This window comes from Oncorhynchus clarkii, chromosome 1, assembly GCF_045791955.1.
Source record: "Oncorhynchus clarkii lewisi isolate Uvic-CL-2024 chromosome 1, UVic_Ocla_1.0, whole genome shotgun sequence".
In the NCBI taxonomy this organism is placed as follows: Eukaryota; Metazoa; Chordata; class Actinopteri; order Salmoniformes; family Salmonidae; genus Oncorhynchus; species Oncorhynchus clarkii.
The window spans coordinates 78,266,042-78,291,100 of NC_092147.1; the positions used below are offsets into that span (position 1 = coordinate 78,266,042).

Genomic DNA, 25,059 nt, shown 5'->3' on the forward strand with positions numbered 1-25,059 from the left:
AGTTTTCCATCCTGGAGGAAGCCAAATAAAACAATGTGGCCGAGGTTGGAGAACTAGAGCCAATTATGACGATATACGCATTTTTGTTTTGAGCTTGTTTCAGAAATATAATTAGGTCTACTTCTTTAAAGTGTAATATGGCGTCGGGCCATTAGACTCTAGTGTTTCCCAACTCCGGTCCTCCAGTACCCCGAACAGCACACATTGTTGTTGTAGACCCAGACAAAAACACCTGATTCAACTTGTCAAGTGCTTGATGATTAGTTGACTAGTTGAATAAGGAGTGCTTGTCCGGGGCCACAACAAAATTATGTACATTTGGCGGTACTTGAGGACTGGAGTTGGAAAACACTGCATTAGAGGACAGGTTTTGGACCTTCCCTCAGCAGCTAGCCCAGTTCCTTTGTGGGTTAGGGATCTGGGGTGTTTTGAGGGGAAGCTGCCAGATTACACCTCCTCCGATGGTCTCTGTCCAAACCACAGCAGCCTTATTTTAGACTAGACAGGGTGTGGGTGAAAGCAGTTGTACCATAAGAGCAAACAACAGTCTTGCACTCGGCATATCCAGTAGAATACTGTCAAAGCCGAACATAAACAACGCTTCAGACAATTCCATTCAAACACACTAATTCCATTCAACAGCCACAGCAGACAATCTAAAGAGCATTTGGAAACCCAAACTCAGAGCAATGCTTTATAGTGTTGTCCGTAGAAAAGGGCTCTCAGAGCGCTACATTTAGACACAAAGCTACAGTGCCTTCAGAAAGTATCCACACCACTTGACTTTTTCTACATTTTTTTTGTGTTACAGCCTGAATTTAAAATAGATTAAATTGAGATTTTGTGTCACTAGCCTACACACAATACCCCGTAATGGCAACGTGGAATTATGTTTTTCAAAATGTTTACAAATGAATTAAAAATGAAAAGCTGAACTGTCTTGAGTCAATATGCTTTCAACCCCTTTGGTATGGCAAGACTAAATAAGGTCAGGAGTAAAAATGTGCTTAACAAGTCACATAATAAGTTGCATGGACTCACTTTGTGTTCAATAAGTGTTTAACCTGATTTTTGAATTACTAGGCCTATCCCATCTCTGCACCCCAAACATACAATTATCTGTAAGGTCCCTCAGGCAAGCAGTGAATTTCAAACACAGATTCAACCACAAAGACCAGGGAGATTTTCCAATGCCTCGCAAAGAAGGGCACATATTGGTAAATGTCAGTAAAAACTGATATTGAATATCTCCCATTTGAGCAAGTTAGGAATTACACTTTGGATGGTGTATCAATATACCCAGTCACTACAAAGATACAGGCATCCTTCCTAATTCAGTTGCCGGAGTGTAAGGAAACTGCTCAGGGATTTCACCATGAGGCCAATGTTGACTTTAAAACAGATACAGAGTTTAATGGCTGTGATAGGAGATAACTGAGGATGAATCAACAACATTGTAGTTACTCCACAATACTAACCTAAATGACAGAGTAAAAAGAAGGAAGTCTATACATAATACAAATATTCCAAAACATGCGTCCTGTTTGCAATAAGGCAATAAAGTAAATCCAATACGACACATTATTGAGTACCACTCTTCATATTTTCAAGCATAGTGGTGGCTGCATCATGTTATGGGTATGCTTGTAATCGGCAAGGATTAGGGAGTTTTTCACGATAAGAATAGAGCTAAGCACAGGCAAAATCCTAGAGGAAAATCTGGATCAGTCTGACCAGACACTGGGAAATTAATTCACCTTTCAGCAGGATAATAATCTAAAAAAACAAGGCCAAATCTACGCTGGAGTTGCTTACTAAACATACAGTGAATGGCCAAGTTACAGTTTTGACTTAAATCGGCCTAAAAATCTATGGGAAGACTTGAACATTTCTGTTTGACTTGATCAACTACCAACTTGTCAGAAGCTGAAGAATTTAAAAAATAATAATGTACAATCCAGGTGTGCAAAGCTTTTAGAGACACACCCAGAAAGATTCACAGCTGTAATCACTACCAAGGGTGCTTCTACAAAGTATTGACTCAGGGGTGTGAATACTTATGTAGTAAATAGGATATTTCTGTATTTAATTTAAAAGAAATATGCAACATTTCTAAAAATATGTTTTCACTTTGTCATTATGGGGTATTGTGTGTGGGTGAGAAGAAAAAATCAACTGAATGCATTTTGAATTCAGGCTGTAACACAACAAAATGTGGAATAAATCAAGAGGTATAAAATACACCTGCAGGGGTTTGGCCCTCACTAGTGTTTCACTGATCTCTGCATCTCCTCCACTGTGGAGTCTGTTTACTTATTTGACAGATTACTCATTTTACACACACTCAGATGAAGTAGCTGCCACGTAGAGTGCTTGGCTAAATTAGTTCATGTCCATTCTTGTTTCATTTCAACTGTCAGGCTCTGCAATCATGCTGACACCCTGTTCTGTTTCACCTGTCTTTGGGATTGTCTCCACCCCCCCTCCAGGTGTCGCCCATCTTTCCCATTATCCCCTGTGTATTTATACCTGTGTTTTCTGTTTGTCAAGTCAACCAGCGTTTTTGTTCTCAGCTCCTGCTTTCCCCAGTCTCTCTTTTCTTGCCTGCCTGGTTTTGAACGTTGCCTGTCCTGACTCTGAGCCCGCCTGCTTGGCTACTCTACCTGACCCTTACTGCCGATCTGAACCTTTGCCCCACCTCTGGACTATTAAACCATTGTTAATTCGACGTTGTCTGCATCTGGGTCTTACCTTAATACCTGATAGTACGAAATGGCCATGTCTGACCCAGCAGACCCGGGCCAGCTGCGCAAGCATCTCCTCCCAAGGAGCCTCCGTTGGTAGGCACGAGGAATTGCTTTGTGGTCTTATGAAGGGGGTCAAAATGTTGGCTGAGCGCCATGACCGGGCGTTGGACATGCTGCTAGAGCATTTCCGCGGGTTGTCTGGGGGGCAGCCTGCCTAAGTTGGTAACACCACTGCCACTCAGTAACTCGGCAGTTAGCAGCATCGCTCCACCTTCCCGGGAGCCCTGTTTACCTCCCCTGAACGCTTTAATGGAGAACCGAGCACCTGTCGGCGTTTTTAGCTCAGTGTGCCCTCATTTTCGAGCTTCCGCCCTCCTCCTTCCCCTCAGATCGCACCAAGATAGCCTACCTCATCACGCTGATGTCTGGGAGGGCTCTCACCTGGGCTACCACCGTATGGGAACAACAGCCGGCCATGTGCGTGAGTCTGGAGGGGTTCGAGGTGAGGAAGGTTTTTAAATCCCCGTTCTCCGGAAGAAAAGCTGCCCGGAAGCTAATTCAGCTCCGGCAGGATGCCCACAGAGTGGCCGACTATGCAGTGGATTTCCACACGTTGGCAGCGGAGTGTGCGTGGAACCAGGAAGCACTGTTCGACATGTTCCTGCATGGTGTCTCGGAGATTGCGGGAACAACGGATGGAGAGGAAATTTGATTTTGCTCACACGTCCAGGGATTCCACCTCGCCTCCGCATCATCCCGGAAGTCCCCGACAGTCCCGTTGTTGAGAGCACCCGAGGTATCCCGACCTTCCTTGAGAGTCACCGAAGACGGCCGAGGCACTGTTTCCCAAGCCTATGCAACTAGGCAGGGCTGAGCTATCGCCAGCGGAACGGCAAAACAGGATCAACACAAGGAGCTGTCTGTATTGCGGGACTGTTGGTCATTTTATGTCCTCTTGCCCGGTAAAAGACCAGGCTCACCGGTAGGAGCGAATACTCTGGTGGGCCATATGGAGAACTTTTCTGATTCCCTTACTCGCACCCCTTTTCATGTCATTCTGCTGGGGAAACCAGTCCAAATCTCTCCGGGTCCTCATTGACTCTGGGCACTCTATAGGTCAGGTCATCCATAACACCACTCCCATCAACCTACGTGTGTCAGGGAATCAATCCACTCATCAACTGGTCTACGGGTGCCTCAATGGCATTACTGTGAAGAACCGTTATCCGCTACCACTTATTTCCTTGGCCTTCGAGTCGCTCCAGGGGGCCACAGTTTTCTCCAAGCTGGATCTACGAAACACCTACCACCTGGTGCGGATACGAGAGGGGGACGAGTGGAAGACCGCCTTCAACGCGGCTACGAATATTCCCTTTGGCCTCACCAACGCCCCTGCCGTGTTCCAGGCTTTGGTGAATGATGTTGTCCACGACATATTGAACCGGTTCGTCTTCGTCTACATTGATGACATCCTCGTCTTGTCCCGCTCCCCCCAAGAACACGTGCTCCACAGTCTGAGATGTTCTCCAGCGCCTTCTGGTTGTTTGTTAAGGCGGAAAAGTGTGAGTTTCATCGCTCCACCCTTCCCTTTCTTGGCTACATCATCTCTGCTGGGAATGTCCAGATGGATGTCGAGAAGGTGAAAGCGGTGGTGGATTGGCCTCAGTCTACGTCCAGGGTGCAGCTGCAACGCTTCCTGGGGTTCGGCAACTTTTATTGCCGCATTATCCGGGGTTACAGCACCCTGGCCTCCCCCCTGTCTGCACTCACTTCTACCAAGGTTCCGTTCACGTGGTTCTCTGCCGCTGACCGGGCTTTCCGGAACCTTAAACACCGCTTCACCACTGCTGCTATCCTGGTTCATCCTGACCCGTCCCGTCAGTTCGTGGTGGAGGCCGACGCTTCGGATGTCGGAGTGGGGGCTGTCCTGTCCCAACGTTCTGCCCTGGATCTTAAGCTTCATCCCTGCGCCTTCTTCCCTCACAGCCTCAAAGCCACGGAGAGGAACTACGAGCTTCTCCCGGTGAAGATGATGTTGAAGGAATCGAGGCACTGGCTAGAAGGGGCTGAACATCCGTTCATTGTGTGGACCGGCCACAAAAACCGGCCACAAAAACCTGGAGTATTTCCACACCTCCAAGCACCCTCCAGGCAAGCAAGATGGGCCCTGCTGTTTACCCGGTTCAACTTTTCCCTCACCTACCGGCTGGGTTCCAAGAACGTCAAGGCGGATGCTCTGTCTCACCACTATAAACCCACGGTTATCACCCCAGAGCCCGAGACCATCCTTCCCACCTCGTGCCTGGCGACGGCACTCAGCTGGGGTATAGGGAAACATGTACGGGAGGTGTAACGGTCCCATCCGTACACTGGGAGGGGCCCAGATAACCAGATGTTTGTCTGACGCTGTCCACTCCGCGGTCCTGGAGTGGGACCATTCCTCTAGGCTTGCCTGTCGCCCAGGCTCTCGTCGGACTCTGGCCTTAGTGCGACAACGCTTTTGGTGGTCTACTATGGTTCTGGATGTTGCCGTGTTTGTCGCCGTCTGCGCACAGAACAAGACTCCTCGGCAAGCTCCGGCTGGTCTTCTCCAACAACTGCCTGTCCCTCACCGTCCCTGGTCCCATTTATCCCTGGATTTTGTCACGGTTCTCCCCCCGTCTGAGGACAACACTGCCATCATGACTGTGGTCGACCATGTTCTCCAAAGCCGCCCACTTCATTCTTCTCCCCAAACTACACTCGGCCAAGGAGACGGACAAGCTTATGGTGCAGCACGTCTTCTGGTTCCATAGACTCCCGGTGGACATGGTGTCCGACCGGGGTTCGTAGTTCTCGTCCCAGTTCTGGAAGGCGTTCTGCACGCTCATTGGGTCGTCGGCCAGCCTGTCCTCCGGATTCCACCCCCAGTCCAACGGCCAGTTGAAGCAAGCCAACCAGGACTTATAGACGACTCTTCGCTGCCTAGTCTCCACCAACAACTGATATGGGTTGAGTATGCCTGCAACACCCTTCCTTGCTCTGCCATGGGTCTTTCACCATTCGAGTGTTCCTTGGGATATCAGCCTCCGCTCTTCCCCGAGCAAGAGGAGAAAGTCAGAAATCCCTCTTCCCAGTTAATCCGCCGCTGTCGCCATACCTGGAAGAGAGCTTGGGCCGCTCTGTTGAAGACCACCTCCAGGTAACCTCCAGGTATAGGCGACAAGTGGATCACCACCGGACCCCTGCTCCACGCTATCGGTTTGGGCAGAGGGTATGGCTCTCCACCCAGGACCTGCCCCTCCTGGTAGAGTCCCGTAAACTTTACCCCAGTTTCATTGGCCCGTTCCCCATCTCTAGAGTCATTAGCCCCACTGCTGTTCATCTTTTGGACCCCTTCCCCCCGTATTCACCCTACTTTCCATGTGTCTAAGATTAAGCCTGTGAGTGTTCGACCATGGGGCAGGGGTAATCAGTACCTGGTTGACTGGGAGGGTTATGGCCCGGAGGAGAGGTGCTGTGTCCCCGCTAGAGACATCCTGGACCCAGCCCTCATCGCCGACTTCCACCGCCGGCACCCCGGTCAACTAGGTATGCGCCCAAGTATGACACCAAGAGGTGCTGTCACACCCTGATCTGTTTCACCTGTCTTTTTGTTCTCAGGTCCTGCTTTTCGCAGTCTCTCTTTTCTCACCCTCCTGGTTTTGACCCTTGCATGTCCTGACTCTGAGCCCGCCTGCCTGATCACTCTGCCTGCCCCTGAGCCTGCCTGCCGACCTGTTAATTCAACGTTGTCTGCATCTGGGTCTTACCTTCATACCTGATACATGCATATTTCCCTTGTTTGTCTTCAGCACATTTCTCTTGATTGTAATACTGGATGTGCTATGGAAATGCTATTAGCTTGATTCTGAAATTCAGCTCCACGTTGTAAAGTCAGTTTTAGCACCTTCAATATCCAACCTCACCCAGGAGACTTTGTTACTATTAACAAAGTAGATTGTTGAGTTTTGAGATGACAAAACAGACATGGAATTGTAAAAGTTCCCACACACTTTCAGAGAGTATTTGTTCTTATGGTAAATCTCCCCCAAACATATGTAATTATGTTTTTTCTTTCACCAAGTCTTTCAATTTGGTTGTCGGCAGTGGATAGAGAACATTTCTCAAATTAACTCACGATTGTGTTTTGACAACAAGTGCCACTTTTCAGAGTGGAATGTACATGCTCTTTCGGTTGGGAGTGATGACTGCTGCTGACCCATGACCAAGCAGGGCAAGCTGAATGTTCACATAATACCAGTCAGGTGTATGTCTTCAGACTATACCTCCCTCGTAAGAGCCTAAGTCCTATTGGATGTGCTCTGGCGTTATCTCTCCCTAACTTGATTTGATCTACTGTATGGTTTGAATTGTAAATCACAAGTCAGCCTTGTGACTTGCTGTGCGTGAGTGGTAATTGAGGAGCGATGGTGGTGAATACTTTCACAGTAGGGTCCTAAGGGGTATACGATTGTAAAGTATGTTTTGAACCTTCAATCATGCTGCCTTTTGAGACCAAGTGAGTATTTTAAACTGGCCTCAAATGTTTACTTGCACTTTTTTATTGACTGTAATTACAGTTGGTAGTAATTTTGATGTAGTCAGATTTTTCATCCGTTTCCTCCATTTGTTTTTCTTTGTTCCCTTAATACAAAAACGAATACCTTTAAAAAAAATGCATTGCCTCAAACCATTAAAAAAATTAATTGGCCTAGAGAGAGGCTACACAAATCCACAAGGAGTCAGGAGTAGCTTATCATTTGAACCATCATTTATCAAGTCAGCCATATCAGCCATGGTTCTGAAAATGAAGTCAAAACTGTAAATGAATGAGGTTATCTCAATAATATATTAAAATAATGAAGAAAATCTTTATATTTTGACCCAAGATTGAAGTAGAACTCAATTAACTCTGATCAATCCATGATAAGGGTGTGTTCGAATCGGCAGGAGAGATCTGAGGGTATGCATTTTTATATTGAGGGACTTAATTTAAAAATTGAGGGAAAGGATGAAAAAACTGAGAACTGATAAGCCTGGCCTGTTTTTCTTTCAACACAATTACCCCTAAGGCCCCCCGTAGAATGAAGTAGAACTATCATGTTACCACGGAGATCTGTATATAATTACGAAATGCTCATGTCTTCGTCCTAACAATAGGAGTCGTTGCCCCAAAGGTGGAAAGGCAGGCAAAAGCTTAGGTCCAAAATATGCCCATAGAAACACATGGGTCTTATTTTGGCCAGATTTTGGCGAGCGTAAAACCTCTCGCTTCACCTATTCCTGTCTGGTTACCATTTTGAGAAGGAGAGCGCGAATATGAGGAGGACTGGAGGTCAACTTTGATAGCTTGCTACAACTATAATATATTTGTATTAAAAACAATATGTTTCTTGCCCATGATGTATTTATCAATTATTGACTTCACAATAAGCCAGATTCAAGTAATTTACATTGTGGTGCTGAAACTTGGAGCAGCTCATTGTGCTGCAGGTAGGCATATTTGAGTAGGCATAATCCATTTCAATGTCTTCATCTAAATGAGACTTTACTAACAACAAGAGGGCTTTGCATTGGAGCCCATTTCTTCCTATGTAAGAAATTAGGCTATAGGCTGCTCTATCCATAGATGTGTCGGTCAATTCCTCCACCCACCATGCACTATTTACATGTCCTAAAGCACAGGCCTACCCCTTGTTAGTTTAAGATTTATAAGAAAAATAACAGTACTTAATGCTAAAAACAAGCTGTAAAATACCCGGGAAAGATGTGACTGATGCATATGGGGATATTATTGTTTAGTTTATTTGACATTCAGAGGCTGAGCTATAACCTTCTATAGTCGAGGAGACTATAGAAGGGGAAGTGATCAAATTCTGACACTATCAATTGATTAAATTATTCACATACCTGTTGTAGAATATATGTTGTATTCAGTGAATTATTTGAAAAGTAATTAATTAGCTAAATCAATGCTTTGGTGATAGATAGTATCTTTAGGTTATGATCACCAAACAGTTAGTGATATTTATCAGTCATATTGGTCAAGGGGAGAGTCCTATAAATCAGTGATGGGGCGCGTTAGCAGAACACGACGTTTTGGAAAGTTCAGATATAAACGTGATATGTAAACATAGAGACACGTAGAACAAGGAATCATGTCGGCTCTATTCATGGTGTTTATATCTGCAAAGTTCAACAACGTATTGTAACTGAACGTGGCCCTGCTGTGGTTTATTCATTACGCCAAGTATGTTGCAAAACGTTTCGTCTGTTGAAAAACGTTGTGCAACAGAAACGGTCAACGTTACAAGATGTAATGAATACACCCTGTCACTTCATGAGCTGGGGATATCCATGCGGCGACTCACTATTTCGTAAATTCGGAATCTAATCTGGACAGCGTTGAGGATAGACTACTCTTCTCACGCTAAGGTACTGTTGCATTAGAAAATTGTATTTAACTTTTTGTTGAAAACTACTTGTACATTTATATATCAATTGTAGAATATTTTACAAATGAGTAAATTATTGCAGTAACTTGTATCGCTCGCCGAGTAGCTACAATTTATGATTGCGCATTTTGTTTACGAATGAGTGACGTTAGCTTATTTCTTTGAGATGTCGCAATTGTTAGCTAAAAGTTATTCTCATAGCTACACTGTCATTTAAAAAAAAAACATTTTTTACAACGTTCCCCGCCTTGGTGCTGAAAAACACCGATGGTTTGTTCTAGAAAACTGTTGTCCTGATTTGTGAATACATTTAGCGCCAACTTTGAAGCGCGCAAAGTAGTGCGGCAAAAACAAGACAAGAAGACTGTCGGGTTGCGTGTCTGGCTAAACACCAATTTGTTTATTAACGTTAGGTAGCTGTCCAATTCTTGTGATTGGACGTTGCATTAATGTTTTTTCTTCTTTCTGAGTAAGCACGTTCGCTCATATGAGTTGGCTAGCTCGCCCTGTCAGTTAACAATGCCGAAACTGGTCACGTCTTTGATATAGTTGTGTACTCGCATGACACATGTTACTTTCAATGTTTCCCAGAAGACTTGACTATACTATAGCCTACTATATCCAGGTCATAGAAGAATGGTTAGCCCAGCGTTACCTCGCTCGTCTTGGTGCGTGCTGTCGTTCACATGTGTCAGTGCTATTTTTGGTCATCTTCCTTGTGGGTCACGAGAATGGCTTCTTTGTCTTAACATGAACAGCTGATGAACTGCAGCTAACTGAGCTAGTTACTACCATACATTAGTGGTTACTACTAGCTAGAACACCAACCGTGTTCACTCATGTGTGAAATGGGGGGCATGCCACGCAGTTACATTGTATTTAAACATTTACTGTTACTAGTTGCCAATGTCCATATTCAGAGAGTTTGAGTGTCATTGTTAAATTGGTATTTTTTTAGTGGCGTGAAATAATTGGTGGCAAAGGGTCATTGAGAACAATGCCTTTGGGGACCAGCTAGTCTCTTTTTGGCAGCAACTTTTGTTTTCAGTTCTTTCCTTTGGTCAGGTAGGAGGACATCTGCTTTGATTTGGCTGACACAGTGCACTCACTACTCATCTGCTGCTTGGTGCCTCCCACTGTTCAGAGGCAACTGTCACCAACCCTTGAAGTGTATAGTAAACTAATATGTTTAATATGTTGGTAGTTTAGGTAATATACAAAGTAGGGTTGGGCAAAAACGGTATTACCGGTGGTGAAAATCTCACCCCTGCCAGAACCCCCCCTTTCTAATTTCCTTAATTTTGTGGCTAGAGTCAAATACTTTGTGGCACACATCAGAGTCAAATACTTTCTATAGAACAAACTATATGTCAGGATAGGCAAACAAAATTAATAATGAATGTACAGTTGGAAGTTTACATACACTTAGGTTGGAGTCATTAAAACTCGTTTTTCAACCTCTCCACAAATGTCTTGTTAACAAACTATAGTTTTGGCAAGTCGGTTAGGACATCTACTTTGTGCATGACATACTGTAAGTAATTTTTCCAACAATTGTTTACAGACAGATTATTTCACTTATAATTCACTGTATCACAATTCCAGTGGGTCAGATGTTTACATACACTAAGTTGACTGTGCCTTTAATTAAACAGCTTGGAAAATTCCAGAAAATTATGTCATGGCTTTAGAAGTTTCTGATAGGCTAATTGACATCATTTGAGTCAATTGGAGGTGTACCTGTGGATGTATTTTAAGGCCTACCTTCAAACTCAGTGCCTCTTCACTTGACATCGTGGGAAAAATAAAAATAAATCAGCCAAGACCTCAGGAAAAAAAAGAAAGTGTAGACTTCCACAAGTCTGGTTCATCCTTGGGAGCAATTTCCAAATGCCAGAAGGTACCACGTTCATCTGTACAAAAAATAGTACACAAGCATAAACACCATGGGGCCGTCATTACGCTCAGGAAGAAGATGTGTTCTGTCTCCTAGAGATCAATGTACTTTGGTGCGAAAAGTGCAAATCAATCCCAGAACAACAGCAAAGGACTTTGTGAAGATGCTGGAGGAAAAGGGTACCAAAGTATCTATATCCACAGTAAAACGAGTACTATATCGACATAACCTGAAAGGCCGCTCAGCAATGAAGAAACCACTGCTCCAAAACCTCCATTAAAAAAAGCCAGAAACTGCACATGGGGACATCGTTATCACCATCGTTATGCTTGGAGGAAAAAGGGGGATGCTTGCAAGCTGAAGAACACCATCCCAACCATTAAGCACAGGGGTGGCAGCATCACGTTGTTGGGGGTGCTTTGCGCCGGAGGGACTAGTGCACTTCACCAACTAGATGGCATCTTGAGGAAGGAAAATTATGTGGATATATTGAAGCAACATCTCAAGACATCAGTCAGGAAGTTAAAGCTTGGTCGCAAATGTGTCTTCCAAGTGGGCAATGACCCCAAGCATACTTCCAAAGTTGTGGCAAAATGGCTTAAGGACAACAAAGTCAAGGTATTGGAGTGGCCATCACATAGCCCTGACCTCAATCCTATAGAAAATGTGTTGGCAGAACTGAAAAAGCGTGTGCGAGCATGGAGGCCTAGAAACCTGACTCGGTTACTCCAGCTCTGTCAGGAATGGGCCAAAATTCACCCAACTTATTGTGGAAAGGCTACCCAAAACATCTGACCCAAGTTAAACAATTTAAAGGCAATGCTACCAAATACTGATTGAGTGTATGCAAACTTCTGACCCACAGGAAATGTGATGAAATAAATAAAAGCTGAAATAAATCCTTCTCTCTGCTATTATTCTGACATTTCACATTCATAAAATAAGTGGTGATCCTAACTGTCCTAAAACAGGTAGTTTTTACTAGGATTAAATGTCAGGAGTTGTGAAACTGAGTTTGTAAATGTATTTGGCTAAGGTGTATGTAAACGTCCGACTTCAACTGTATGTGTGTTATATTAAACATAGAAGAGGGAGTAAAATGTTGGCAAGCAATAAACATTGCAGAACAACTATGGCTGAATTATTATCCTTATACACTGAATCGCTGTGTCTCCAGCTCGCCTAGCTACTCACTGGACCCTATGCTCACTCGTCTACGCATGCCTTTCCCTAATGTCAATATGCCTTGTTCATTGCAGTTTTGCTTAGTGATTATTGTCTTATTTCATTGTAGAGCCTCCAGCCCTGCTCAATATTTCTTATCTAGCCCTTTTGTTCCACCTCCCACACATGCGGTGACCTCACCTGGTTTAAATGGTGTTTCAAGAGACAACCTCTCCCATCGTCACTCAATGCCTAGGTTTACCTCCACTGTGTTCACATCCTACCATACCGTTGTCTGTACATGATGCCTTGAATCTATTCTTCCGCGCCCAGAAACCTGCTCCTTTTACTCTCTGTTCCGAATGCGCTAGACAACCAGTTTTTATAGACTTTAGCTGCACCCTTATCCTACTCCTCCTCTGTTTATGTAGAGCTTAATCCAGGCCCTGCAGCGCCTTGCCCCACTCCCATTCCCCAGGCGCTCTCATTTGTTGACTTCTGTAACTGTAAAAGCCTTGGTTTCATGCATGTTAACATTAGAAGCCTCCTCCCAAAGTTTGTTTTATACACTGCTTTAGCACACTGCCAACCCGTATGTCCTAGCTGTGTCTGAATGCTGGTTTAGGAAGGTCACCAAAAATCCTGAAATTTCCATCCATGACTATAACATTTTCCGACAAGATAGAACTGCCAAAGGGGGCGGAGTTAGCCTGCAGAGTTCTGTCACACTATCCAGGTCTGTGCCTAAACAGTTTGAGCTTCTACTTTTAAAAATCCACCTTTCCAGAAACAAGTCTCTCACTGTTGCCGCTTGTTATAGACCTCCCTCGGCCCCCAGCTGTGCCCTGGACACCATATCTGAATTGATTGCCCCCCCCCCATATATCTTCAGAGTTCGTACTGTTAGGTGACAACTGGGACATGCTTAACACCCCGGCCGTTCTACAATCTAAGCTAGATGCCCTCAATCTCACACAAATGACCAATGAACCTACCAGGTCCAACCCCAAAATCCGTAAACACGGGCACCCTCATAGATATCATCCTGATCAACCTGCTCTCTAAATACATCTCTGCTGTCTTCAACCAGGATCTCAGCGATCATTGCCTGCGTCCGTAATGGGTCTGCGGTCAAACGACCACACCTCATCACAGTCAAATGCTCCCTAAAACACTTTAGCGAGCAGGCCTTTCTAATCGTCCTGGCCCGGGTATTCTGGAAGGATATTGACCTCATTCCGTCAGTAGAGGATTCCTGGATATTCTTTAAAAGTGCTTTCTTCATCATCTTAATTAAGCATGCCCCATTCAAATGTTTTTTTGAACCAGGTACCGATATAGCCCTTGGTTCACTCCAGACCACAAAAACATCCTTTGGTGTACTGCATTAGCATCAAATGTCCCCCGCGATATGCAACTTTTCAGGGAAGTTAGGAACCAATATATTCAGGCATTTAGGAAAGCAAAGGCTAGCTTTTTCAAACACAAATTTGTATCCTGTAGCACAAACTCCAAAAAGTTCTTGGACATTGTAAAGTCCAGGAAGAATAATAGCACCTCCTCACAGCTGCCCACTGCACTGAGGCTAGGAAACAGTGTCCCCACCGATAAATCCACGATAATTGAGAATTTCAATAAGCATTTTTCTACAGCTGGCCATGCTTTCCACCTGGCCACCCCTACCCCGGTAAACAGCTCTGCACCCTCCCCTCAGCAACTTGAACAAGCCTCCCCCATTTCTCCTTCACCCAAATCATCAATCTGGATGTTCGGAAAGAGCTGCAAAATCTGGATCCCTACAAATCAGCTGGGTTCGAAAATCTGGACTCTCTCTTTCTAAAATCGTCTGCTGAAATTGTTGCAACCCCGATTACTAGCCTGTTCAACCTCTGTTTCTGTCTGAGATCACCAAAGATTGGAAAGGTGCCGCGGTCATCCCTCTCTTCAAAGGGGGAGACACTCTACACCCAAACTGTTACAGACCTATATTCATCCTGCCCTGCCTTTCTAAAATCTTCGAAAGCCAAGTTAACAAACATTTCACTAACCATTTCGAATCCCACCATACCTTCTCCGCTATGCAATCTGGTTTCCGAGCTGGTCATGGGTGCACCTCAGCCACGCTCAAGGTCCTAAACGATATCATAACCGCCATCGATAAAAGACAATACTGTGCAGCTGTATTCATCGACCTGGCCAAGGCCTTCGACTCTGTCAATCACCACATTCTTATCGACAGACTCAACAGCCTTGGTTTCTCAAATGACTGCCTCATCTGGTTCACCAACTACTTCTCAGACAGAGTTCAGTGTGTCATTGGAGGGCCTGTTGTCCGTGGGGGTGCCACGGGGTTCAGTTCTTGGGCCGACTCTCTTCTCTGTATACATCAATGATGTCGCTCTTGTTGCTGGTGATTTTCTGATCCCCCTCTACTCAGACGACACCATTCTGTATACTTCTGGCCCTTCTTTGGACAGTGTGTTAACAAACCTCCAGACGAGCTTCAATGCCATACAACTCTCCTTCCGTGGCCTCCAACTGCTCTTAAATGCAAGTAAAACTAAATGCATGCTGTTCAACCGATCAATACCCGCACATCCAGCTTCACTATCCTGGACAGTTCTGACTTAGAATATGTGGACAATACAAATACCTAGGTGTCTGGTTAGACTGTAAACTCTCCTACCAGACTCACATTAAGCATCTCCAATCCAAAATTAAATCTAGATTCGGCTTCCTATTTCACAACAAAGCATCCTTCACCCATGCTGCCAAACATACCCTCGTAAAACTGACTATCCTACTGATCCTTGACATCGGTGATGTCATTTACAAAATAGCCTCCAACACTGTAGTCAGACTACATCCAGTTTGCCATCCGTTTTGTCGCCAAATGGCCCCATATAGTACCCACCACTGCAACCTTTATGCTCTCGTTGGCTGGCCCTCGCTTCATATTCGTCTCTAAACCCACTGGCTCCAGGTCATCTATAAGTCTTTGCTAGGTAAAGCCCCGCCTTATCGCAGCTCACTGGTCACCATAGCACGCGCTCCAGCAGGTATATTTCACTGGTCTCCCCCAAAGCCAATTCTTCCTTTGGCCGCCTTTCCTTCCAGTTATCTGCTGCCAATGACTGGAACGAACTGCAAAAATCACTGAAGCTGGAGACTCATATCTCCCTCACTAGCTTTAAGCACCAGCTGTCAGAGCAGCTCACAGATCATTGCACCTGTACATAGCCCATCCAACAACCTCATCCCCATATTGTTGTTTATTTTTTTGCTCCTTTGCACACCAGTATCTCTAGTTGCACATTCATCTGTCACTCCAGTGTTTAATTGCTAAATTTGAAATTACTTTGATTATGGCCGATTTACATTGCATTCCACCAGGAAACTGCGGAAACTGGCCAAAATTCACCCAACTTATTGTGGGAAGCTTGTGGAAGGCTACCCGAAACGTTTGACCCAAGTTAAACAATTTAAAGGCAATGCTACCAACTACTATTTGAGTGTATGTAACCTTTTGACCCATTGGAAATGTGATGAAATAAATAAATCATTCTCTCGACTATTCTGACATTTCACATTCTTAAAATAAAGTGGTGATCCTAACTAACCTAAGACATGGAATTTTTACTAGGATTAAATGTCAGGAATCGTGAAACTGAGTTTAAATGTATTTGACTAAGGTGTATGTAATCTTCTGACTTCAACTGTGTGTGTGTGTGTGTGTGTGTGTGTGTGTGTGTGTGTGTGTGTGTATATATACACAGTGCCTTGCAAAAGTATTCGGCCCCCTTGAACTTTGCGACCTTTTGCCACATTTCAGGCTTCAAACATAAAGATATAAAACTGTATTTTTTTGAAGAATCAACAACAAGTGGGACACAATCATGAAGTGGAACGACATTTATTGGATATTTCAAACTTTTTTTAACAAATCAAAAACTGAAAAATTGGGCGTGCAAAATTATTCAGCCCCCTTAAGTTAATACTTTGTAGCGCCACCTTTTGCTGCGATTACAGCTGTAAGTCGCTTGGGGTATGTCTCTATCAGTTTTGCACATCGAGAGACTGACATTTTTTCCCATTCCTCCTTGCAAAACAGCTCGAGCTCAGTGAGGTTGGATGGAGAGCATTTGTGAACAGCAGTTTTCAGTTCTTTCCACATATTCTCGATTGGATTCAGGTCTGGACTTTGACTTGGCCATGTTTATTTTTGAACCATTCCATTGTAGATTTTGCTTTATGTTTTGGATCATTGTCTTGTTGGAAGACAAATCTCAGTCTCAGGTCTTTTGCAGACTCCATCAGGTTTTCTTCCAGAATGGTCCTGTATTTGGCTCCATCCATCTTCCCGTCAATTTTAACCATCTTCCCTGTCTCTGCTGAAGAAAAGCAGGCCCAAACCATGATGCTGCCACCACCATGTTTGACAGTGGGGATGGTGATGAGCTGTGTTGCTTTTACGCCAAACATAACGTTTTGCATTGTTGCCAAAAAGTTCAATTTTGGTTTCATCTGACCAGAGCACCTTCTTCCACATGTTTGGTGTGTCTCCCAGGTGGCTTGTGGCAAACTTTAAACAACACTTTTTATGGATATCTTTAAGAAATGGCTTTCTTCTTGCCACTCTTCCATATAGGCCAGATTTGTGCAATATACGACTGATTGTTGTCCTATGGACAGATGTAGATCTCTGCAGTTCATCCAGAGTGATCATGGGCCTCTTGGCTGCATCTCTGATCAGTCTTCTCCTTGTATGAGCTGAAAGTTTAGAGGGACGGCCAGGTCTTGGTAGATTTGCAGTGGTCTGATACTCCTTCCATGTCAATATTATCGCTTGCACAGTGCTCCTTGGGATGTTTAAAGCTTGGGAAATCTTTTTGTATCCAAATCCGGCTTTAAACTTCTTCACAACAGTATCTCGGACCTGCCTGGTGTGTTCCTTGTTCTTCATGATGCTCTCTGCGCTTTTAACGGACCTCTGAGACTATCACAGTGCAGGTGCATTCATACGGAGACTTGATTACACACAGGTGGATTGTATTTATCATCATTAGTCATTTAGGTCAACATTGGATCATTCAGAGATCCTCACTGAACTTCTGGAGAGAGTTTGCTGCACTGAAAGTAAAGGGGCTGAATAATTTTGCACGCCCAATTTTTCAGTTTTTGATTTGTTAAAAAAGTTTTAAATATCCAATAAATGTCGTTCCACTTCATGATTGTGTCCCACTTGTTGTTGATTCTTCACAAAAAAATACAGTTTTATATATTTATGTTTGAAGCCTGAAATGTGGCAAAAGGTCGCAAAGTTCAAGGGGGCCGAATACTTTCGCAAGGCACTGTATATATAATATTGGGGGCTTGTCTGTTTTGCATGATATTTTGGCATTAATACGGGTCACACATCAATTTGCACTTGGTATCTTGGGTCGAGTGTTAGCACCAACTCACGAAACCCCTGTCCCTCGACCGTGTAAATTGGGGCCATGTCTTTGCAGATGTAAGTTGTAACGGCAGCTGTTCTCTTCGGGATTCTTTGTCACATGGTGTGCCGCGGGCAAAAGCCTCTTGTAACGTCTGTTTTTTGTTTTTTTTTGAGCACTTGACTGTACTTTTTTGGGTCATTTTTTTATTTGATGTTTTTTTCTTTATTTAACCAGGTAGGCCAGTTGAGAACAAGTTCAAATCAAATTTTATTTGTCACATACACATGGTTAGCAGATGTTAATGCGAGTGTAGCGAAATGCTTGTGCTTCTAGTTCCGACAATGCAATAAAAACCAACAAGTAATTTAACTAACAATTCCAAAACTACTGTCTTGTACACAGTGTAAGGGGATAAAGAATATGTACATAAGGATATATGAATGAGTGATGGTACAGAGCAGCATAGGCAAGATACAGTAGATGGTATCGAGTACAGTATATACATATGAGATGAGTATGTAAACAAAGTGGCATAGTTTAAAGTGGCTAGTGATACATGTATTACATAAGGATACAGTCGATGATATAGAGTACAGTATATACGTATGCATATGAGATGAATAATGTAGGGTAAGTAACATTATATAAGGTAGCATTGTTTAAAGTGGCTAGTGATATATTTACATCATTTCCCATCAATTCCCATTATTAAAGTGGCTGGAGTTGAGTCAGTGTCAGTGTGTTGGCAGCAGCCGCTCAGTGTTAGTGGTGGCTGTTTAACAGTCTGATGGCCTTGAGATAGAAGATGTTTTTCAGTCTCTCGGTCCCAGCTTTGATGCACCTGTACTGACCTCGCCTTCTGGATGATAGCGGGGTGAACAGGCAGTGGCTCGGGTGGTTGATGTCCTTGATGATCTTATTGGCCTTCCTGTGACATCGGCTGGTGTAGGTGTCCTGGAGGGCAGGTAGTTTGCCCCCGGTGATGCGTTGTGCAGACCTCACTACCCTCTGGAGAGCCTTACGGTTGAGGGCGGAGCAGTTGCCGTACCAGGCGGTGATACAGCCCGCCAGGATGCTCTCGATTGTGCATCTGTAGAAGTTTGTGAGTGCTTTTGGTGACAAGCCAAATTTCTTCAGCCTCCTGAGGTTGAAGAGGCGCTGCTGCGCCTCCTTCACGATGCTGTCTGTGTGGGTGGACCAATTCAGTTTGTCTGTGATGTGTATGCCGAGGAACTTAAAACTTGCTACCCTCTCCACTACTGTTCCATCGATGTGGATAGGGGGGTGTTCCCTCTGCTGTTTCCTGAAGTCCACAATCATCTCCTTAGTTTTGTTGACGTTGAATGTGAGGTTATTTTCCTGACACCACACTCCGAGGGCCCTCACCTCCTCCCTGTAGGCCGTCTCGTCGTTGTTGGTAATCAAGCCTACCACTGTTGTGTCGTCCGCAAACTCGTCCGTTCTCATTTACAACTGCGACCTGGCCAAGATAAAGCAAAGCAATGTGATAACAACACAGAGTTACACATCAACAAACGTACAGTCAATAACACAATAGAAAAATATATGTACCGTGTGTGTAGAAGAGTAGGAAGGTAAGGCAATAAATAGGCCATAGAGGTGAAATAATTACAATTTAGCATAAACACTCGAGTGATAGATGTGCAGATGATGATATGCAAATAGAGATCCTGGGTTGCAAAAGAGCAAGAGGATAAATACCAATGTGGAGGTAGTGTACAGGTACAGTGATCGGTAAGCTGCTTTGACAGCTGAATCTTAAAGTTAGAGAGGGAGATATACGTCTCCAGCGTCAGTGATTTTTGCAATTCATCCCAGTCATTGGCAGCAGAGAACTGGAAGGAAATGCAGCATAAGGAAGTGTTGGCTTTGGGGATGACCAGTGAAATATACCTGCTGGAGCGTGTGCTATGTGTGGGTGTTGCTATGGTGACCAGTGAGCTGAGATAAGGCGGGGCTTTACCTAGCAAAGACTTCGATGACCTGGAGCCAGTGGATTTGGCGATGAATATGTAGCGAGGGCCAGCCAACGAGAGCATACAGGTCGCAGTGGTGGGTAGTATATGGGGCTTTGGTGACAAAACGGATGGCACTGTGATAGACTGAATCCAGTTTGCTGAGTAGTGTTGGGGGCTATTTTGTAAATGACATCGCCGATGTCAAGGATCGGTAGGATAGTCAGTTTTACGAGGGTATCTTTGGCAGCATGATGGAGGCTTTGTTGTGAAATAGGAAGCTGATTCTAGATTTAATTTTGGATTGGCGATGCTTAATAATGTGAGTCTGGAAGGAGAGTTTACAATCTAACCTGACACCTAGGTATTTGTAGTTGTCCACATATTCTAAGTCAGAACCGTCCAGAATAGTGATGCTTTTCGGGCGGGAGAGTGCGGGCAGCAATCTGTTGAAGAGCATGCACTTAGTTTTACTTGCATTTAAGAGCAGTTGGAGGCCACGGAAGGAGTGTTGTATGGCATTGAAGCTTGTCTGGAGGTTTGTTAGCAGAGTGTCCAAACAAGGGCCAGAAGTATACAGAATGGTGTCGTCTGCGTAGAGGTGGATCAGAGAACCAGGCGAGGCAGTCATTTGAGAAGCCAAGGCTGTTGAGTCTGCCGATAAGAATGCGGTGATTGACAGAGTTGAACGCCTTGGCCAGGTCGATGAATACAGCTGCACAGTATTGTCTTGTATCGTTGGCAGTCATGATATCATTTAGGGCCTTGAGCGTGGCTGAGGTGCACCCATGACCAGCTCGGAAACCAGATTGCATAGCGGAGAAGGTACGGTGGGATTCAAAATGGTCGGTGATCTGTTTAACTTGGCTTTCGAAGATTTTAGAAAGGTAGGGCAGGATGAGTATAGGTCTGTAACAGTTTGGGTGTAGAGTGTCTCCCCCTTTGATGAGGGGGATGACCGCGGCAGCTCTCCAATCTTTGGGGGATCTCAGACGATACGAAACAGAGGTTGAACAGGCTAGTAATCGGGGTTGCAACAATTTCAGCGGATAATTTTAGAAAAAGGGGGTCCAGATTTTCGAGCCCAGCTGATTTGTAGGGGTCCAGATTTTGCAGCTCTTTTAGAACATCAGCTGTCTGGATTTGGGTGAAGGAGAAGTGGGGGGGTGGTGGCTATTTGATGCCAATGCAGAACGCCACAGGATGTTTTTGTACTGGTCAAGGACAGTCAAGTCTGGGGTGAACCAAGGGCGATATCTGTTTTTAGTTCTACATTTTTTTGAATGGGGCATGCTTATTTAAGATGGTGAGGAAAGCATTTTTTTTTTAGAGCATCCAGGCATCCTCTACTGACAGGATGAGGTCAATGTCCTTCCAGGATAGCCGGGCCAGGTCGATTAGAAAAGCCTGCTCGCTGTATTGTTTTAGGGAGCGTTTGACTGTGATGAGGGGTGGTCGTTTGACCGCAGACCCTTTACGGACGCAGGCAATGAGCAAATGATCGCTGAGATCCTGGTTGAAGACAGCAGAGATGTATTTAGAGAGCAGGTTGATCAGGATGATATCTAAGAGGGTGCCCGTGTTTACGGATTTGGGGTTGTACCTGGTAGGTTCATTGATCATTTGTGTGAGATTGAGGGCATCTAGCTTAGATTGTAGGACAGCCGGGGTGTTAAATTGGGACATGCTTATGTCACCTAACAGTACAACCTCTGAAGATAGATGGGGGGCAATCAATTCGCATATGGTGTCCAGGGCACAGCTGGGGGCCGAGGGGGGTTTATAACAAGCGGCAACGGTGAGAGACTTGTTTCTGGAAAGGTGGATTTTTAAAAGTAGAAGCTCGAATAGTTTGGACACAGACCTGGATGGCCTGTAGAGTTCTATCATACTATCTCTGCAGTAGATTGCAACTCCGCCCCCTTTGGCAGTTCTTTGTTGTCGGAAAATGTTATAGTTAAGGATGGAAATGTCAGGATTTTTGGTGGCCTCCTTAGTCGGGATTCAGACATGGCTAGGACATCTGGGTTGGTGGAGTGTGCTAAAGCAGTGAATAAAACAAACTTAGGAAGGAGGCTTCTAATGTTAACATGCATGAAACCAAGGCATTTACGGTTACAGAAGTCAACAAATGAGAGCGCCTGAGGAATAGGAGTGGAGCTAGGGGTTGCAGGGCATGGGTTAAGCTCTACATCACCAGAGGAGGAGTAGGATATGTGAACGGCTAAAGGCTGGTCGTCTAGTGCGTAGAAGGAGCAGATTTCTGGGCGCGGAAGAATAGATTCAAGGCATAATGTACAGACAAGGGTATGGTAGGATGTGAATACAGTGGAGATAAACCTAGGCATTGAGTGACGATGGGAGAGGTTTTGTCTCTGGAGACTCCATCGAACCATCTAGTAGCTGGTGAGGTCACTGCATGTGTGGGAGATGGAACAAAAGGGCTAGCTAAGGAATATTGAGCAGGGCTGGAGGCTCTACAGTGAAATAAGACAATAATCACTAACCAAAACAGCAATGGACAAGGCATATTGACATTAGCGAAAGGCATGCGTAGGCGAGTGATCATAGGTTCCAGTGAGTAGCTAGGCGAGCTGAAGACCCGGCGATTTAGACAGCTAGCGGGCCCGTGGGTCTTTGCAATGGAAGAGCCTGTTGAAACCCCCGCGGACGATTTAGTCGGCAGACCAGTCGTGATGGATCGTCGGGGCTCCGTGTCAGCAGTAAAAGGATCCAGGCCAATTGGCAAAATATGTATTGTAGCCCAAGAATTGGCTGAATGAACTTCTCCGGCTAGCTGGGAGATGGGCCTAGCTTGAGGCTAGCTCCAGGCTAACTGGTGCTTAGCCAGGAGTAGCAACTCGGATATCAGCTAGCTAGCTGCGATGATTCGGCATAAAGGTTCAGAGCTTGCGGTAGGAATCCGGAGATGTGGTAGAGAAAAAGCTGTCCGAAATGCTCTGGGTTGATATCGCGCTGTGCAGACTGGCAGGAATTGACCGGGCTGAGGCTGGCTGATGTTATGTTACAGCCTTATTCTGAAATTGATTAAATAGTTTCCCCCCCTCATCAATCTACACACTACCCCATAATGACAAAGCAAAAACAGGTTTTTAGAAATGTTAGCTAATTTATTATAGATACAAAAAAGAAACTGACATTACATTTACACAAGTATTCAGACCCTTTACTCAGTGCTTTGTTGAAGCACCTTTTGGCAGCGATTACAGGCTTGAGTCTTTTTGAGTATGACGCTACAAGCTTGGCACGCCTGTATTTGGAGAGTTTCTCCCATTATTCTCTACAGATCCTCACAAGATCTCAGGTTGGATGGGGAGCGTGGCTGCACAGCTATTTTCAGCTCTCTCCAGAGATGTTTGATCGAGTTCATGTCCAAGCTCTGGCTGGGCCACTCAAGGACATTCAAAGACTTGTCCTGAAGCCACTCCTGCGTTGTCTTGGCTGTGTGCTTAGGGTCGTTGTCCTGTTGGAAGGTGAACTTTCACCCCAGTCTAAGGCCCTGAGCGCTCTAGAGCAGGTTTTCATTCAGGATCTCTCTCTACTTTGCTCCGTTCATCTTTCCCTTGATCCTGACTAGTCTCCCAGTCCCTGCCGCTGAAAAACATCCAACAGCATGATGCTGCCACCATGCTTCCCCTTAGGGATGGTGCCTGGTTTTCTCCAGACGTAACTCTTGTCATTCAGTTCAAAGAGTTCAATCTTGGTTATATCAGATCAGAAAATCTGGTTTCTCATGGCCTGAGAGTCGTTTAGGTGCCTTTTTTACTGAGGAGTGGCTTCCGTCTGGCCACTCTACCATAAAGGCTTGAATGGTGGAGTGCTGCAGAGATTGTTGTCCTTCTGGAAGGTTCTCCCATCTCCACAGAGGAACTCTGGAGCTCTGTCAAAGTGACCATCGGGTTCTTTGTCATCTCCCTGACCAAGGCCCTTCTCCCCCGATTGCTCAGTTTGGCTGGGCGGCCAGCCAGCTCTAGGAAGAGTCTTGGTGGCTCCATCATTTTAAGAATGATGGAGGCTACTGTGTTCTTGGGGTCCTTCAATGCTGCAGAAATGTTTTGGTACCCTTACCCAGATCTGTGCCTCGATACAATCCTGTCTCAGACCTCTACAGACAATTACTTCAACCTCATGGCTTGGTTTTTGCTCTGTTTTTGCTCTGACATGCACTGTCCGATCAATTTAATTTACCACAGGTGGACTCCAATCAAGTTGTAGAAACATCTCAAGGATGATCAATGGAAACAGGATGCACCTGAACTAAATTTAGAGTCTCATAGCAAAGGGTCTGAATACTTATGTAAATAAGGTATTGGTGTATTTAAATTTTTTTTGCGAACAGTTCTAAAAACCTATTTTCTCTTTGTCATTATGGATTATTGTGTGTGGATTGAGGATATTTATGTGGAACTGATAGACTGAATATGTATTTGGCCCAGGCTTTAATTTCCAAGTACCCCATCCGAAGTAGCAGAGAAACTAGCAATGGGGAGCTTACAGAGAACTCTGCATTAATAGGATTTTTTTGTTCACACCAAAATCCTAGGAGTCCTAGCCAACTGTCTTCTAAAATGGGCGCTATGGTGGGATGTGTGATGCTGCTGTGTAGACTGGATGTGTGTTGGCTGCCTGAGCAACCCACAGACGCACCACAGTATCATACGTACCATCCTGCTATTACAGGCCCAGCAGTGGCTGTTATAAACCAACCCCAGCCCACAGGCTATTTGTGGAGCCCACAGAATGGTTTTTGACATGATAATCCACCCGTGTCTGATTCAAGTACCGGATCCCTGGAAATGGTGGAGGAAATAGCTTTTGGATGGTGAATCTGAGAGGGAGCCCTTGGTCGTTAAACATGATTATAAAGGATTGAAGTACGTGTGTGTGTTGGTCAGCACTCTCCTGTCCTCAAGGTTGGGCAATGGGGTGAAGGCAAGGGGAGCTCTGATATTTCCACTAGATTTAGCTCCTGCTAACTGCTTGCAAACTGCCCACATTAAACCAGAGGGATGAATTACAACATGTAAAAAAAACAAAACCCATTGTGATACTGTTGATACATCTATTTAGACTACCCAATAACAAGTTGTAAGTCTGTTTTTATCCAATACATGGGGGGACTGCTTACTATTCTTTCTGACAAGTTATTTATCTGCTGCTACTTCGCTCTCCTAGTAATATTCTGGAACGTTTAGCTAATTCTGAATGGGACAACTTCTCTTGAGAGTAATATTGATTTCTCCCTTAAACAGTCGAACAGTGATAAGGACTAGTGCTATATAAACTCCTGGGAAATGGTGAAGCGAGCGGTTCTTTTCACCTTGTCATGTGACCCATACA

General features: G+C 44.7%; 1 protein-coding gene across 4 annotated transcripts in view; it reads left to right on the forward strand.

Moving 5' to 3' along the window:
• Nucleotides 1–25,059, forward strand: part of LOC139412865 (solute carrier family 29 member 1a) — a 72,991-nt gene that overhangs the window by 28,495 nt on the left and 19,437 nt on the right. The window contains exon 1 of one of the 4 annotated variants that reach the window (XM_071159667.1): nucleotides 8,879–9,203. The exons of 2 other annotated variants lie outside the window; for them this stretch is intronic. The gene's annotated coding sequence lies outside the window, so the exon portion shown is untranslated. Of the gene's footprint in view, nucleotides 1–8,878; nucleotides 9,204–25,059 lie in introns of those variants that run through there. One more of the 4 variants, XM_071159650.1, reaches the window with a different exon arrangement.